This window comes from Pinus tabuliformis, chromosome 7 (assembly GCF_031772625.1).
Source record: "Pinus tabuliformis cultivar Carrire ecotype Pingquan chromosome 7, CPIR1, whole genome shotgun sequence".
Classification (NCBI taxonomy): Eukaryota; Viridiplantae; Streptophyta; class Pinopsida; order Pinales; family Pinaceae; genus Pinus; species Pinus tabuliformis.
In genome coordinates, this window is record NC_142293.1 from 459,232,109 (window position 1) to 459,250,345 (window position 18,237).

Here is an 18,237-nt window from a genome sequence, read left to right on the forward strand (position 1 = left end):
TAGGAGGACATCCTCTCATCTTAGGAAGACCTTGGCTAGCCACAGCTGATGCTTTTATCAGTTGTAGGTCTGGGGATATGTATATTTCTGATGGTAATTCGACAAATAAATTCAATCTGTATCCTCCAGCAAAAGCAATTACAGAAATAGGAGATAATGAGTGGATTGATGATGAAGATACTATACAACCTGTCTTTACCATTTCTGAGATCAGTGAAGATAGTCAAATTCTGAACACATTAGAAAACTTTGAAACATCTTCAAAATATGACCACACACAATTTCAGTTGGATTTTGACATTGAGTATCTATCATCTAGACAAATGTCTCTTTTCTCTATGGAAGAGTTTGGTAGTTCCGCCATTGAGATCTTTCCAGGTAAAACATTGAATATCAACAAAAACTTGGAAACATCACAACAGGAAGAGCTAACCAAAATCTTGCAAAAACATTCTACTGAATTTGCATGGGAATATACCGATATGAAAGGTATTGACCCTAAGACTTGCATTCACCACAACTACATTGAGGAAAACAGTAGACCAATCAGACAACCTCAGAGAAGGATGAATCCAAACCTTAGGGAGATAGTGAAAGAAGAGCTCCAAAAGTTACTTAATGTGAACTTCATTTATCCAATTTCAGATAGCCGATGGGTTTCTCCTTTGGTTATAGTACCCAAAAAGAATGGTAAATGGAGGGTTTGCATTGATTATAGAGAATTGAACAAAGCAACCTTGAAGGATCACTTTCCTTTACCCTTTATCGATCAGGTATTAGATACTTTAGCAGGCAAAAAGTATTTTTCATTTTTTGATGGTTTTAGTGGTTACAATCAGATTCAGGTAGCACCTGAAGATCAGGACAAGACCACATTTACCTGTCCATGGGGAACTTTTTCTTACCAAGTACTTCCTTTTGGATTATGTAATGCACCCGCAACATTTCAAAGGGCAGTACTAGGAATCTTTTCTGATCTAATCCATGATTGTGTAGAGGTTTATATGGATGATTTTACAGTTTATGGTAATTCATTTGAAGAAGCATTAGAGAATTTGGAAAAAGTCCTTATAAGATGTAAAGAAACAAACCTATCATTAAGTCATGAAAAATGCTTTATGATGTTTAGTGAAGGGATTGTTTTAGGACATCATATTTCAGGAGATGGGATTAAAGTTGATAGATCAAAAGTTGAAGTCATCTCCAAGTTGCCTATTCCAAATTGTCAAAAAGATGTTAGAAGTTTTCTTGGATTTACTGGATACTATAGAAGATTTATTGAAAACTTCACCAAAATAGCATCTCCACTCTTCAAATTACTTACAAAAGAATGTGAATTCAAATGGGATCCTGATTGTCAATTTGCATTTGAAACTTTGAAAACAAGAATATCTGAAGCACCCATTTTGAGAGGGCCAAATTGGAAACTTCCTTTCCATATTTCTACAGATGCTTTAGATACAGCTCTAGGAGCTGTGTTGGGTCAAAAGGATTTAGTTCCTTATGCCATTTACTACACCAGTAAAAATTTGACTCCCACTGAGTTAAACTATACTGTGACTGAGAAAGAGTTCTTAGTTGTTGTTCATGCAATCAACAAGTTTAGACATTATATAACAGGCTATGAAACTTTTGTCCATACTGATCATTCTGCAATTAGATATCTCATGAACAAACCTGTTACTAATGGCAGAGTTACAAGATGGCTTTTACTTTTACAAGAATTCAATATTACTGTGTTAGATAGACCAGGGAAACAAAATACAGTAGCTGATTTCTTGTCTAGAATCCAAAATACTAACGAAGATTCTCCTGTAGAGGATAAGTTTCCAGATGAATATTTGTTTGCAGTAACTACTAAGACTCCTTGGTATGCAGATATTGCAAACTACTTGGTTACAGGGAAGCTACCTCCACACTTATTTCCTAATGAGAAAAGGAAAATTATTCAGGAGAGTTCAAATTATTCATGGATTTCTAATGAATTGTTTAAGACAGGGCTAGATTGTGTGATCAGAAGATGTGTTCGGGAAGATGAAATGCCTGAAATCCTCAAGGCATGTCATGATGAACCATGCAGTGGGCACTTTGCTGACAAGAGGACGGCCTATAAAATCCTTTCTTTAGGATGTTATTGGCCTTCTCTCTTCAAAGATGTAAAACAATATGTCAGAAGGTGTGACAGCTACCAAAGAGTTGGGAGACCGACTCTCTCAAATGAAATGCCATTACAACCACAGGTACTCATTGAACCCTTTGAAAAATGGGATTTATATTTCATTGGACCCATTAATCCACCATCTAGACAAAAGAAGTATATATTGGTTTGCATTGATTATGTTACTAAATGGGTAGAAGCCAAAGCATTGCCTTCTGCCACTGAAAATTCAGTTATTCAATTTCTTTTTGAGGATATTTTTACTCGTTTTGGTGTCCCAAGAGAAATTGTGACAGATCAGGGAAGTCAATTTACATCTAACTTGATGGAGAAGCTGATGGAAGAATACAAAATCAAGCACAGAAAATCTACTCCTTACCATCCGCAAGAAAATGGCCAAGTGGAATCTACAAACAAAGTTCTTGAGAGCATCATCACCAAAACTGTTCATCTCCACAGAAGAGATTGGGCAGAAAGGCTTCCTGAAGCCTTATGGGCCTACAGAACTACATGGAGGAACACAATAGGACATTCTCCCTATGAACTTGTTTATGGGAAAGAAGTCCTGCTCCCCATTGAGTTTCAAGTCAAAACTTTCAAGATGGTAGTTCAGTTGGGGATGAATCTATCAGAAGCCCAAAAGCACAGAATGGAGCAGCTGAATGAGCTAGATGAGATCAGACAAGATGCAATTTTAAGGACTGATCTAGTTCAACATCAAAGAGCTAAGTGGCATGACAGATATATCAAAGAGAGAAAGTTTCAAGAGGGAGATTGGGCTTTACTGTTTGATTCCAAGTTTAAAGACTTCAAAGGGAAGTTTCAGACTCATTGGCTTGGGCCATATGAGATTGATAAAGTCTTTAACAATGGAGCGGTAAGAATCAAGACCATTGATGAATTTCAGACTCCTCTTATTGTGAATGGCCACCGATTGAAAATTTATCATAAGCCACTCTCAAAAGAGGAATTTGTCAAAATGTTCCAAGAGAATTCTGCAATAAGGCTGGTGGAGAAGAATTCTTCTCCCCCATCAGCCTAATCTTTGTTTCCTTCAGTTTTTGAAAAAAAAAAAAAAAAAAAAAAGAAAAATGTGTATAAGCCTGAAAACCAATCACAGATTGGCGGTCTTATGCAGAAAATGTAGAGTGAAAATCAGGGACACCTGACACTCTATATTTTCCAAAAAAAATCTCCTCTCCTTCTCTTTCCATCTTCACTTCATCTCACTTGTCATTTCACTTCACCTCCATCTCATTTCCATTTTACTTCACTCCACTTCACTCCCACTTCATTTCACTCATTCCATTTCACTCCATCAATAAAAGTCCCCTTCAGGACTATTTTCATTCAGTTGGTTTTCCTCTAACTATCTTTGTGCAGTTAAGGGGGTGCTGTCTCAGTTTCCGCAGCCAGAAGCAGTTTCCGCAGCCAGAAACGATTTCCGCAGCCAGCATCACTCTGTTTTCAAAATTTACAGTCAACTGTTAGTGCAATCATCATGAAATGCAGGTGTAATTGAGCTAAAGACATGGGGCATCTCCAAGATAACAAAGAAGAGCAATTGGTTAGAAGCCTTGAGCAAGAAATGACAAAGTTACAAAGGTATGATCAAAAATCTTTATCAAATAACAATTCAAGTCATAATTACGCATAGTCATTAAACCATAACAAGTTCTACTATGAGCAATGATTTGATACGATAGCTCCACTACCACTCCTATTCTACGATACCACTCCACACACCTCGCATTCATTTCTCTAACGGTCTTATGATTATTCTGAGTTTAAACTCAAGTATGACTGCACTTCCATTTATTACCCGTACTCTTGAGACGTGACCTATTGTGTTACGGCTCTTCCCAGCCGTAATTTCCGCAGCCGTCTGTTGAGACGTGTAAAATCTCATACACCGTCATCCGACTCGAAAGAATCCCACCGTTACTCCACTCGCTTATCACTCCACTCACACTCCACTTATACCCTACTCCTCGCATGCATTCGCATTTTATTTTAAACTTGTTCACTGTTGCTCACCCTCTGTTCCTCCGGTAATTTGGATACTTCCATTCCCTGTTCTCCATTTCTAACTGCAGTCACTACAGCCATCCTAAACCCCGTTGCAATCACTACAGTCTATCCTAAACCCTGTAACAGAGCTATTTTTCCTTAAACCCTCACACGCAGAAGAACTCTCAGTGGAATTTAAAACAGAGGATGGGAAAATTACTGAGAGCTGAGCCGGAAGGACCGAAATACTTGGAGGGTTATCCTCAAGTTAAGGAATTGCTGAAGAAAGTCAGATGGCTACGATTTATCCAGAAGTTTAAAGGCTATAACAAGGAGGTGACCAAAGCTTTTGCACGGTCTTTTAATGGACAAACAGTGGAGGTTGGAGACTTAAAATTCACAGTGACCGAGGCCACAGTAGCATCTGCCATGGGCCTACCTCAAGAAGGTGAAAGGTGGTTTAAAAATAGAAGTGTGGACGATCAAATATGGAGAATCATGCTACAAAATCAAGGTATGGATACCACCGTTTTTACAAGAGGCATCCCTGTTCATGTACTAAAAGAGGAATGGTCTAGTCTACTGTTACTCATCCAGAAATTTATCACGTGTGAAGGTCATTTTGGATCTATGTATATGTATCATGTTAGATTGATGATGAATTTCGTAGACGGTCACACTCTTAATTTGCCTCATTTTCTGCTATCAAGTTTGGAAAAGATGAGTTTTACAGTTCAAAAACACGTAGGCAACATTGAACCTCATCTCTACTATCATGGGCTCATAAAAATTCTTATTGAGGATCAGTTGAAGAAAACTAAGGATACTTGGGAGAAATTCTTGACAAGAAACTACTTCCAAGAGCCGTCTGAGGCATCTGGAAGCAGTCCACCAAAGATTCCAAGGAAAAGTAGGAGGAAAGAAAAGAACTTTACAATCCAATACTCCCCTACAATAGAAATTCAAGAAACTGTCCAAAAAGAAGAAGAAGACAGAGCTAAAAGTAAGAAACAGAAGAAAGAAAAAGGCAAAAGAACCATTCAAGAAGTCTGTCCATTCCCTAAGCAATCCATAGAAGAGGATTATCAACCTCTGTCAGAAAGATTAATAGATCTTCAGGCTGCTGCTATAGCAAAGAAAAAGCAAAAAGGAAAACAGAGTGCACAAAAGAAGAGTACTAGTTCATACTTAAGAAGGAGCACTAGGCTAAAAGGGAAGGGGAATAAAACCAAAGAAAAACAGTCTCACTTTATTGATTTAGGTGAAGAGACACTTGAGAAATCTCCAGCCTAGCCAAGCATTGAGTCAAGCCCTCCACGTGAGGAAAGCCCTTTTCGGCCGGAAAGAGAGAGCAGTCCTCCTCCACCAGATTTTGAGTTTAGGCCGAGAAAGACACCTAAGGTAGATCCTAATCAGCAAGAGGTATATAACTACCTAGAATCCTTAGAACAATCAGTTGTAGGACCAAGTACCTCTCTGCCACTTGATGCACAAGTTCAGTATTTGAAACAGGAAGTATTTGAGTTAGAAGTCCTAAATAGGCATATCATACATGAAAATGAAGCACTCAAAGAGTAGAGTAAAGTAGACAAGATTGTCCATGATAACGCTATGCTCCATTTAAGGACTGTGGCAAAAGAAAAACAGAAAACTGAAGAAGAAGTGAAAAAATTTAAGCAGAGCATTGATTAACCTCAAGTTCAAATGTCTAGTCAGGAAGCCAAGGATGATGTTAGCATCAAAGAAGAAGAAAAGAGGGCTAGATGTCCTTGCAGAAGCCTCAGAACATGTGGATTAGAGGGAAATAACTGAATTTTGGTTGCATGAGGACATGCAACACCTTCACAGTGGGGGTATGTTGAGCCTCAAACTTGCACCTTCCTATACACCCTCTCAGCCTTCCTTTTCCACTTATTTCATCCACCCAGCTGTTAAATCATTGCATTGTAGTTTAAAAAGAGCTTTTTACGTGGTTTTCTGACTATACTTATGACTGTTGTTCGGTTTAGTTTTTTTTTTCATGCAGCTGTGGAAACTTGTCAGTTTCCGCACCCAGCACAGGTTTCCGCAGCGAGCACAGGATTCCGCAACTATTTTGTTAAAAGCTGTGCTACAGGTGTCCTATGAAGAAACGAGCCACATGGGCAAGCTCCAAGTGACAGATACATGGAACGTGTCCCTTCAAATCAGCCAAATCATCCATGGAAGGTCACGGTCAATGAGGGTCAAAGGCAAAGCCAACCAAGGAGTTCACCGGTGGCACGGCATGTGAACATTTACATGGCACAGTCCTCAACTCACGAAGACACCGGCACACCTGGAGATCATTCTTGTAACCTGAATCCAACAGCTACCACTCCGGAGATTTAATAGACATGATGATAGTTATGCTAGATCTCGGCTGAAGGGATCTACGTGTCTTTGGCAACGCAGTTAATAGCGTAGGATTTAGTTAGTTAGTTCAACACTTTTTCATTATAAATAACGCGTCGATGAATGTTGTAAAGAAGCTTTTTGGATATGTAATTTCTGAACTGTTGTTGTTATCACCCCACTGTTTTATATATGTTGCTACTTTAATACATGAGAAGACTTTTCTGAGTTCATTCATGTGACTACTCATTGACTGGCTGAAGTGGCAGAGGGCCCCTGCGCGCTGAAGCCTTGTAAAGTTTTCATTTGGTTTTATTATGTTTCTGCTTTCATAATCTTTAGCTTGTACATAACACGTTGTTTTAATGTTTCTTAACTCACTGTTGTTTATATTTTCACCTCTGTTTTCTTATAGTCGTCAGCTGATCAGTGCTTTTCTGCAGGTTTTCTTATACAGCTCAGGCAAATTTTCATCTTTTTGATAACTATTGACACATGAGATCATTTTGTCCTTCCTGCTAACTTTCATTTTCTGAAGTTTAATTTTAGTACTGTCTTTTTCAAGTTGTGATTTGCTTATTTATTTTTTCTGTTATTTAGATATCATGCTGCTCATCAATTTATGGTTTCTTTGTATAGTGAAGTGACTCTATTAGCAAGAAATCAGAATATTACTAACTGTAGTGTGATTTAGTTGTCACATTGCTTAAACTTATTCATGATTGCTTCCCACAAGGTAGATTGAGCTGAAGGGTAAAGGATCAGAAGAGTTGAAGTAGTGTGATTAGTTTCCTTTCTGCAATTTAATTTCTTGCAATTTAGTTATCATATTGCTTAAACTCATTCATGGTTGCTTCCCACAAGGTAGATTGAGCTGAAGGGTAAAGGACCAGAAGAGTTAAAGTAGTGTGACTAGTTTCTTTTATGCAATTTAATTTCTTGCCATTTAGATATCATATTGCTTGACTTGTTCATGATTGCTTCCCACAAGGTAGATTGAGCTGAAGGGTAAAGGATCTGAAGAGTTTAAGTAGTGTGAATTAGTTGCTTTGCTTTTATTTTGAGTTGCTTTAAGTTTAGTTTTTACTTTCTTTTCATTCAGCAACAAAGATACTGGGCCATTGTCATTAGTTCACTGTTTGATGCATTTACTTCCTCTTAAGAATTGATTTCAGTTTAGTTGTTTTAAAGCTTTCTTTTTGAGCACTTTCTAAGTTTTGAAAAATCACTGTAGAAATCATCATCATCATCCATCCATATTCCATACTTAACTTTCATTTCCGCCATCACACATTAGGGTAAGATAAATCCAAAAACAAATTAAAAAAAAACTCAAAAACGACAAAAGACTAAGGAAATGGTTATCTAGTACATATAGTACACTTCACTTCGTCAGTTTACGAATCCCGGATTGACATTTTAAATAGAAATTTAGATCACACTAAATTGACCAAACAGAACTCACCACATAGATAGCATGCCCAACTAAACTGGACTGCTTCGATGCATTGGGTTGTTAGAGCAATGACAGGTGTTGGCACTTCATTTGCGCAACACTTCTACATAACCTTTCCTGCTAGGATCTGTGTGGCCACCTTGACCCCAGGGTCACAGATACTCGAGATGGAATAGCTACGCGGCTTCTTTACAAGCTTGAATTTATCCTTCATGGCCTCTGGGAGGGCCTGCTAGCCACCTTTTCTACTAAACATCATGGCCGGATTCTCCCCTGTCTAAGGCAACCATGTGATCGTATGGATCAACCTATCAGTGATGGTTATTAGCTCCTCTAGCCACAGACACCCATCGTGCACCAATGATAGAAAGTGCTTGATGACCAATACTGTAATGGGTGTGAGATTGTAGTCTAGCACCCATAGCAGGCTGAGTAGACCTGCTTTGTCCACACCCCTAAGCCACTTCTGTAGTTCTAATGCAATCATCTCGGTGGTTGTGTGAACAACGCGGTGCATAAGTTGTTCTATCGCTAAGTGCGAGAACTTATCATTGTTAGTTGATTCCCAATATTCCAGTTTCAACAGAGGAACCCACCCCAAGCGCAGTCCTCCAAAAATAATCTCATTCGACAGTAGAGGTATGTGAAAGGCAACCTTGCTTTCGTTGATTTCCTTCGACACTTTGGTCCTTCCTTTGCGCAGAGGGATGTATTCGGGTAACTTAGTGATAGGGTCAGAACCCTCGACTTCAATGTCCTCCACTTCCACCCCCAAATCCTCATTATCCATCGAGATGTCCTCAATTTCTTCCTCCTCCGGCTCTAAGTTAATGGTTTTTTTCCTTTTCCTCTACGGTGGGCTTGTCCTTCTATGGGTTTCTTCTAGGTGATGCATGCACCCATTTCGCAACCTACTTGCCCTTCTTATCCTTCGTGCTCTCTTCGGTCAGGGTAGGCTTCGGTCTAGCCATCCGTGGTGACTTTGAGACTTCAGCTAGTACCTTTGCAACCTTTGGAGCAGCTCCTTCTGCCTCCATAACAACCTCTAGCACAACCCCCTCGGCTGTCATAGCCTAGGCGTCCATAGCTTAGGATCCTAGGATAAAATCATGCATGAAATTGTAGTTGGATTTAGGAAATTGATTAAACACTAGGTAGTCAAGAAATTTTTCGAAGAATGCATGGATCATGCACATCTGAGAGCTCACCACCTCAATGTTCAACATGACAAGTGTTTTTCGTTGGGCCTCCACCTGTAATTTATAGGCCATTTTGAATTAAAATCTGACTATTCCCCCCACATTTGATTCATTAATGCTAGATTGGTGGCATATTTCCAAGGATCTTACCTATAAATTTTCTCTTAAATGCCGACTATCTGCTCCATTTGGCTACATTCTCATCGTGAAATCATGAACAGTGACTTTAACGGTCACTTTCCGACTAACCTGTGTGATTTTTCCCTAGGTAGCGCAACTCTCTTAGCATTGTCGTGCACCTTGTGACATTGCCTCGTTTCGCACAATCCTCCAATTGCATAGTTCCCCAATCCGGGCAGTGTAGTTTATAGTCCCGCACCTCCTTTCAGCTGCCTGGAGTGCTAAGACTATGTTACCGTCATATAGTCATCTGGCTGGATCACCAGTGTATGGCTTCAATCGGTTGCCATTCACCTTTCCTGGGAATGGATCTCCATTCAATTTAACCAACTGAACTGCTCCACCATTGGTAATCTCCTTAATGACATAGGGCCCTAGCTAGTGCATTCTGAATTTCCCTGCAAATTTATCAAACTTGCTGTCATATAACAAAACCAAATCATTTACCTTAAAGTTGCATAGTTTAATGTGCCAATAATGCCATGCTTTTTCGCGCTACTTTTGGACATGTTGGTGAAAACCAACCAGAAATATTTCTTCCTCAAGCTCAGTATGTTGCGCAAGCCTCTCTTTTAGGGCTTCGCGATCCGTCATACCCATGAGTGCTGTTATGCATGGACTAGGCACAATTTATTCCATGGGCATCACTACTTCAACACCATATACAAGCCTAAAGGGTGTCTGCCCAATTAAATTTTTGCATGTCATTCGATAGGGCCATAGTACTGTGGGTATGCGCAAGTGCTTTTCCAGGAAAACTAGTGTCTTTTCGATCTACTAGTCTCACTAGGATTGGTAGCTCTCCTAGAAACAATCAATCAAAGCAATTTGCAATTTCCTTTTATCTATGAAAGATAAGAGAGGAGAAAAGTGACCAACCTAGATCTTCCGCTCAACTCCTTGCTTTATTTCTCTCTCCCTTAATAGAGCTTGCACCTCTTCTCCCACTTATCATGCTCAATGAATACCTATAGAGACAAAGTGACAAAACACCATCAAAGCATCTTGATCTATTATATCATAAACAATGCAAAATTAGAAATACATTGATCATACAATGGCGTTCACAAATAACAACATTCACAAATACACGATTGTATGGAGGAAAACTCAAAGAACTTTATTAATAGTAGAAGGGAGAATTACAACCCATCTGTCTGATCTAGGATCATCCCCTCAGCATCAAAGCCTTCTTCACCTCATGAAAAGCAATATCACCCAACAATACAATGTCTTTTCTCAAAGACAAACTATCACCACTTCCTTGCAACTTACCAAATTCCAGCCTCCAGATCTCTCAGATGAGGGATCCATTTATAGATGTCTGCAAGGGTGTGAGTCATCTCTGGGTTTTTGATTAGTGTCATTCCACTTGTTTTTCTTGGTTCCACTTGGAGATTTCTTGGATCTCTTACTCATCCCTAGGCGAATTCAAAGAGGCAAGTGTCGTAGGAGAAGTTTCTGGAAGATTCCATGAGCATCCACTTAGCAAACTGTCTTTGACATTTGTCCATTCTCACTCATCGCACCCCACAGAAGGCCTCTTCATTATGCATCATACCTGGCTAGTGTAGGAGTCAGTATGCATCGCACCTTGACAGTGGAGTAGTCAGTATGGTCCAATTTTGGCTAGTTCTGAGTGGTTTTTAAGGTGGAACTTTTCGAGAATGATGTAATCTGTTGACCAAGATATTCTAGGGTATGCAACAAAACGTTTAGGGGTTAAAGAGCCCTTGGTTTATCGACATATAAGATTGGGGTTGCAGTGCCCAAATATGTCTATAATAGTTGCCCCCTAAAGCATGAAGTCGTAAATCTTTTGATGTCGGGTGAAATGGTTTATCATGAGGATCTAAGGTATTCAAACTGGAAGGTGACCTATATAAGTTACAATACAATACATCATCATCATATTATTTTCATGATATAGCTAAGTCGGGCATTCCCATGCTCAACTTTATAAATTCATTTTCAATTACATGGGATAGATAATTGTTTGTAGTTGCAGACTGGTTCTTCTTATGAAGAGTCATCTTCCCTGGCTTAGATGACTATCTGTGCAGCTTCTCTGTACATTTGATGTCTTTATATCCCTGAATATATCGCAACCTGGATGGATGAAACTAGATCCAGGGTCTTCAAACTCGTTTAATCTTCGCCCGATGTACAAGTCGATCCATGTGAAAAGATGTCCTGAAGTCGAACATGGAAAGACATCACCTGGTTACTAGCCAATAATGTAAGCTATCAGCAGGCGCAAGAGGAATCATTGATGATGATGATGACCCTCAAGGTACTACAGTACAATTCACGTGGTGTGAATATATGATCAGATGTTGAACACCACACAAAATCTTCTGGTCAAAGGCCATTGATGTATAACTGTGGTCGGAAGTGAGAAACTTGCCATTGAGGCATGCAAGATTCAAAGTATTGAAAGGGTTGTTTCTAAGTCAACTTCTTGGATAATGAGCTGATGTCGAAAAGAAGTGACCCATCCTAGGAGGACCTTAATGTATCCTACATCTACGAGACGAAATGAAGCAAATGATTTTCTGGATGTGAAAATGATCGACGACACAAGGTTCAGGAATGGTGGTCCTGAAAAATGGAGGTTGAAGGTATTGTAGTGGATGAGGCATTAACTAGATGGTGAATTCTCTGAATGACTTCTCTTGAACATATCGGCGACACAAAGATGGATTGGTAGTGTTAACCCCAAAAATGGATGGTGTAAAAGACAAATGGTGAAATGACCAGTGAACGGAATAACCTAACCCAACTCAATCATGGTGATGGAGTGAAAGTGTCATGTTCAAGGGCGACCTACTACCATAAAATTCTTTATTTTTCTTCCCCTTTTCCCCAGTCATTGCTGACCAGTACCTCTTTATTCTCTTCAAGCTTGAGGAGGATAACATGTGCTTGTTCTATAATTTTCCGTTCAGGCAAACCTGTCACTATGTTTTAACGATTCTAGCGACAATGAAACGTGTTCTTGTCTGGGTGGACAAGTTTGTCGCTATTGTTTTAACAAGTTTAATGACAAAGACAACTTGGTCCTTTTCATGTTTAGAGAGTTTGAAAAGGGACAAAAAGAAAACTCCAGTAGTTCTTTTTCATAGCATAATCCCTTAAGTTCGAAAAAGATTAAAATAATACAAAAGGGATGACTTTTCTAATCACTTTAGCGAGCCGAAAAAGATGAGCGCTCGAAATTTTTCATGAGATAATCCCTCAAGTCTAAAAATTTCAAGATATACAGGAGGCATGGTGCTTCCAATCACTTTAGCGAGTTGAAGAGGCCAATTGCTTGAAAATATTTTCATATTTAGCGAGTCTTAAAAGGGTTTAAAGTGGACTCGTTTTTTTTTAGGAACAAGTGGCGTTTCAAGGTAGCAATCGGTCCCTAGTGAGCTTGGAACTTCTCAAAACATGGTGATGTGAAGAGGGTGGCTAACAAGACCACTCGTTGCAGTTGTTCCTCATAACGCTAAAGGTGGGTTCACAACCAAGGTTCAAAAGCTGATATAATTGTGATCACAAGGGTTATTTACTGAAGGTGGGTTCATTTTTTAACGAGATTGAACTCTGGGGGAACATATGCTCACTGGTATGTTTATTTTTTAATGAGCTTGAACCATACGATAACATTGCTTATTTGCAGTCAAAGATGTCCCTCATTGGTAGGTTCATTTTTTAGTGAGCTTGAACTCTATGATAACATATGCTCAACCTTTTTATGTAGGCTAGAAATGACCAAACTACAAAGCTAAAAAAGCTAGAAAAGGTAGAACTACTGAGGTTAGGTAGGATGGTTTTGTTAGCGGTTTAGACAAAACCCTTCCTTTGCTTCATCCGCGGCATGGATAAAGGTGAATGGTGGATCATATCAATCACCTAACCGAAGAAGTTGAAATACTAGAAAACTATAAGGCTAAAAATCTAAAAGGCTAAAAAATTAAATTGGTCATTTTTTGCTTGCATAAAAAGGTTTGCATGCCCCCAGGCATTGAGAAAAGGAGAGTCTCCAGGTAACCATATGGAAATCACTGTGGTTAAGCAGTATTGCTTTTGTCAGCGGAGCCGACAAAACACTTCCTTGGCTTTGTCCCTCAAATAGACAAAGGTGAATGGTGTGGGGCGACACTTCCAATCCCATAACCTATAGGGAAACCTATGTTTTCAACTGGGTTCATCCGAAAAATAAACAAGGGTGCATGCCCCCTAAGCTTTGCTACATTCACCAGACTACTCGTGGTAATTAGGTGGATGGAATGAAGGTTGAAGAGACACCGTTGATGCAAAGTGACCATTTAAGGATGATGTTTGACATGGAACAACGTTTGAACCAGGAAATGAAAGCTGGTCAATAAGCTAGACATGTTTGCCTTCATGTGGGAAACACATCACTCGAACGAGTGTTGAAACAATAGCTTCCATGTTGTGAACATAGTCACGTCCAAGGAGTAGATTGTAGTCTAATGGTACTTGGACTACCATCACGTTCAAGTGAACGGTTTTCCTTCTCAAAGTTATCAGCAACTTGGGAAGGATCCCTAACGGTCGAGTGATTCCTTTGTTAAAGCCTGACAAATTCTGTGTAACAGGCATAAGTGATGGTGAACCAAGTGCATTCCAAGCAGTTGAGGAAAGGATACTCACTGAAGCCCCTTCATCTATGATAGTGCCAAACACGATCATTTTGTAAACTTGTACTATGATCCGGAAAGGTACATTAGAAGGAAGGTGGGATCTTGCTAGTCGATTCCAATCAAAGGATGCGACCAGACTGCTTGGAGGGGGTACCGAATAAACGGTTAAACGAACTCCTTGAGTAGCGGGAACTGGGGCATTCTCTTCCTGTTGTGAAGGAATAGGCATATTTCCCCCAAGTTCATCGGACTCTGAAGTAACAAAAGGAATTTGAACAGTATCGTTCTCACTCTCTTTGGGAATGGTATCATCTGAAGATTGACCTTCTGGAGGAAAGACTGGGTCGATTGCCATTTCGACCTATTGACTTTGGTCCGATATGGACTCAAAAGATTCACTTTTAGTGGTAGGTGTTTCGACCAATGGTTCAATTAAGTCAGTCATATTTTCAACTAGTAGAGGACTAGGGGAGAGTTTCTTGTATCCAGGTGGAATTCATTGCAGTGAAGTAGGATGGTTATCCAAGAAACTTTTGGCTTCATCCAAACAAGGACAACGGTGAAGAGAATGATTACCTTCACATAACCTACATAGAACTCTGACCTTTCCTTTCTGTCCATTGACTTCATTATTACTAGTTGATGGTGTGCTATCAACATGATCACCAGAGGTTGATGACACCTGACGGTGTGAACGGGGAGACCATTATCTCAAGATCCGAGGGATGCACAAACATTCTCAATGAAAGTGGTCTCCTTCACAAATTATGCATGGATGTCTGGGTTTGGAAAGGTTAATTTATGGATTTTCACCAGATGCTACATGGTTGCTCCCTTGCTTAACTGACTTCTTTTTCTTCTCCTTCCCTTTCTTCTTCTTCTCAGGCAGTTGGTTACTAACATCACTATTTTCACCAAGCGAAGATGAAGAAGGGGAGGGAGAAAAAAATGAAGAGGAAGGTGAAGGGTCAACTTCAGTATCAACTGGATGGTGATTTGATTGCTGAGGAATCACATTATTTTGAACCATAGAGGTTGAGAATAGCAATACTAGCAGGCCAATAGTAATTCTCAGAAGGGACAAAGTGACCCTATGAGGTGCAACAATATTTCCCGAAGATGTAAAAGGACTAGGAATCCTGTCCAAAAGGATTCCTTGATTGGTGGACTCCATTATCTCAACCTAAGACCAATGAAGGAACAGGGATGTTATTCTGAAATTAATAAATTTTAATGACACTTTAACACAACTTTTTCCTTTTTAATTTTTAAGAGTCGAGAAAAAGCTAAAGATGACTCTAGTCCCCTTTGATTTTTAATGAGCCTGAAGTGACAAGTGCTCAAATGGACCTTTTCTTTTAAGGAGTCAAAAAGGAACGAAAGTGACTACTCTAGAGATCTAGACAGAGAGATTACCAAACCAATCTCAAAACTGCAAAATACACCTTGGTGATAAATTATAGAGAAATTACCAAGGACTTATGTACGACAGTCAGTCTTCCCGAATGTTGTGTTCAGTGCATTGCGATCGATAGGGCAGTAGACATGGCTTCCTGTGGATAAAGGATAGAAACCTATTGTGGTCTCCCAATATATACTCAACGGTACGGGGAGCACAAGTCCGTGCTAGCACTTGTCGTATCAAAGAGGAGGAATCACCCAACCTTCGATGAAAATGATAGTTACTAGATTTTACGATGCAGGAACACGTCTCTAGCCTAGACCTCTAGATGTGTTGCATTAAGTTCCAAAGCGTTGTTAAGTTCATTGAAATTTATTTTAGAGCTGATCTTGCTTAGAATTTTGTCTTTCGAGGTTCACCGTGTGATGTAGATGTAAAATTCCTAAATATGCAATCTAAAATGATAAACAATCGTTGTTTATTTGTAGCAATGAAAATCCTAGCTACTAAGGAATGAAGATAACGATTCTTTCAAACAAAGAGCAAAGAGCATACACTAAATGCACTTTTCCTAAATCATTTTTTGCACACTGTCTAAATGCAAATGCAAATGCATGTATTTGTTTTTCGTTCCCTTTAATGTGAAGAATGCCAAAAAGGAAAACTAAGTATAGATTTGAAATATTTTCTTAAAAGTGACACTTCGACAATTTCTCTTCAAAATGAGAGGAAGACTAAAGGACCCTTTTTGATTTCGAATAGAGAATGATTTTGACACTTCAAGATATCAAAAAATCAAATCAAATACATGACAAAAAGTTTAATCGACTATCCAAGGAAGGAAGACTCAACAACACTTCACGTTTTGATACAAAACGACAGTTACAACACTCTTTTGCACCAAAACAATGGTTCGATTTAAGCAACTTTTCAACAACGAATTGCAAATGATGGAAAAATACATAAAAAAATTTGCTAATCCTAATCAAAAGAGGCTGAATTATGTAAATCAAGGAGGCTTGAACAATGAGATACTGTTCATAAGCAGCAAAATAATTGAACATAGCTGAAAACAAGGACAAGAAACCCAAATTTCAAGGAGAGAAATAGGACTACTCAGCCATCGGACCCGTGCTTCACAGAAATAGGGATGCATCTCACCTGCTACACTCGGGAAGTGTGATGCATACTGGATTCCAGTGACAAATAGTGCGTTGGGCTAGGGAGTGCAACTTAGGTGGGTTTTGGCTCAAATTTGTAGTTGAATTCAGTGAGTTAAGTTGAGCTATTATGGATAGTAAAGAAAAAAGTACAGGGGTATGATCTGGGAAGGTTATTGAGCTACCAATAGGGCATCTAGAATTCTTGTAAGTCAGATGTTCAAATCATAAACTAAACTAGAGATTCAATGAAGCAGCATTCATCTACTTTGCAATTGCAGAGCAAAAGCAATTCGAAGGCTATCTGGCCAACTTCAAGCTCCATCTATAGTTTATAAAACAAGCAATCAACAATAGAAAAACAAACGATTTGATCCTCAGCAGAGTCACCATTTTGTTTCCAGGAAAACTAGTGTCTTTTTGATTTGTTAGTCCCACTAGGATTGGTAGCTATCCTAGAAACAAACAATCAAAGCAATTTGTGATTTCCTTTATGTATGATAGATAAGAGAGGAGCAAAGGGACCAACCTGGATCTTCCACTCAACTCCTTGCTTTATTTCTCTCTCTCTTGATGGAGCTTGCACCTCTTCTCCCACTTATCCTGCTTAATGAATACCTATAAAGACAAAGTGACAAAACACCATCAAAGCATCTTGATTTATTATATCATAAACAATGCAGAATCAGAAATGCATTGATCATACAATGGCATTCACAAATAACAACATTCATAAATACACGATTGTATGGAGGAAAACTCAAAGAACTTTATTAATATTAGAAGGGAGAATTGTAGTCTAATCTAGCATCATCCTCCCAGCATCAAAGCCCTCTTCACCTCATGAAAAGCAAGATCACCCAACAATACAATTTCTTTTCTAAAAGACAAACTATCAACACTTCCTTGCAACTTACCAAATTCCAGCCTCCAAATCTCTCAGATGAGGGATCCATTTATAGATGTCTGCAAGGGTGTGAGTCATCTCTAGGTTTTTGATTAGTGTCATTCCACTTGTTGTTCTTGGTTCCACTTGGAGATTTCTTAGATATCTTACTCATCCTTGAGCGAATTCAGAGAGGCAAGTGTCATAGGAGAAGTTTCTAGAAGATTCCATGAGCATCCACTTAGCAAACTGTCTCTGAAATTTATCTATTCTCACTCATCGCACCCCATAGAAGGCCTCTTCAGTATGCATCGCACCTGGCTAGTGTAGGAGTCAGTATGAATCACACCTTGACAGTGGAGTAATCAGTATGGTCCAGTTTTGGCCAGTTCTGAGTGGTTTTTTAGGTGGAACTTTTGGGGAATGATGTAATCAGTTGACCATGATCTTTTAAGGTATGAAATAACAATTTTAGGGGTTAAAGAGCCATTGGTTTATCGACATATAAGATTGGTGTTGCAGTGCCCAACTATGTCTATAACAAGGTCCCAATCACTTTGTTGAGCATTGCAAACCTTGGTAAGTGCGTTCTCCAACACCTTATTGACTGCTTCCACTGTCCCATTAGCCTATGGGTGATAAAGCATGCTTTTTTGGTGATACACCTGAAATTCCTCCATCACTGCGTTGACCGTCTCATTCAGAAAGTGAATACTACGATCACTCATCAAAACCTTTGGACACCCAAATCACATCAG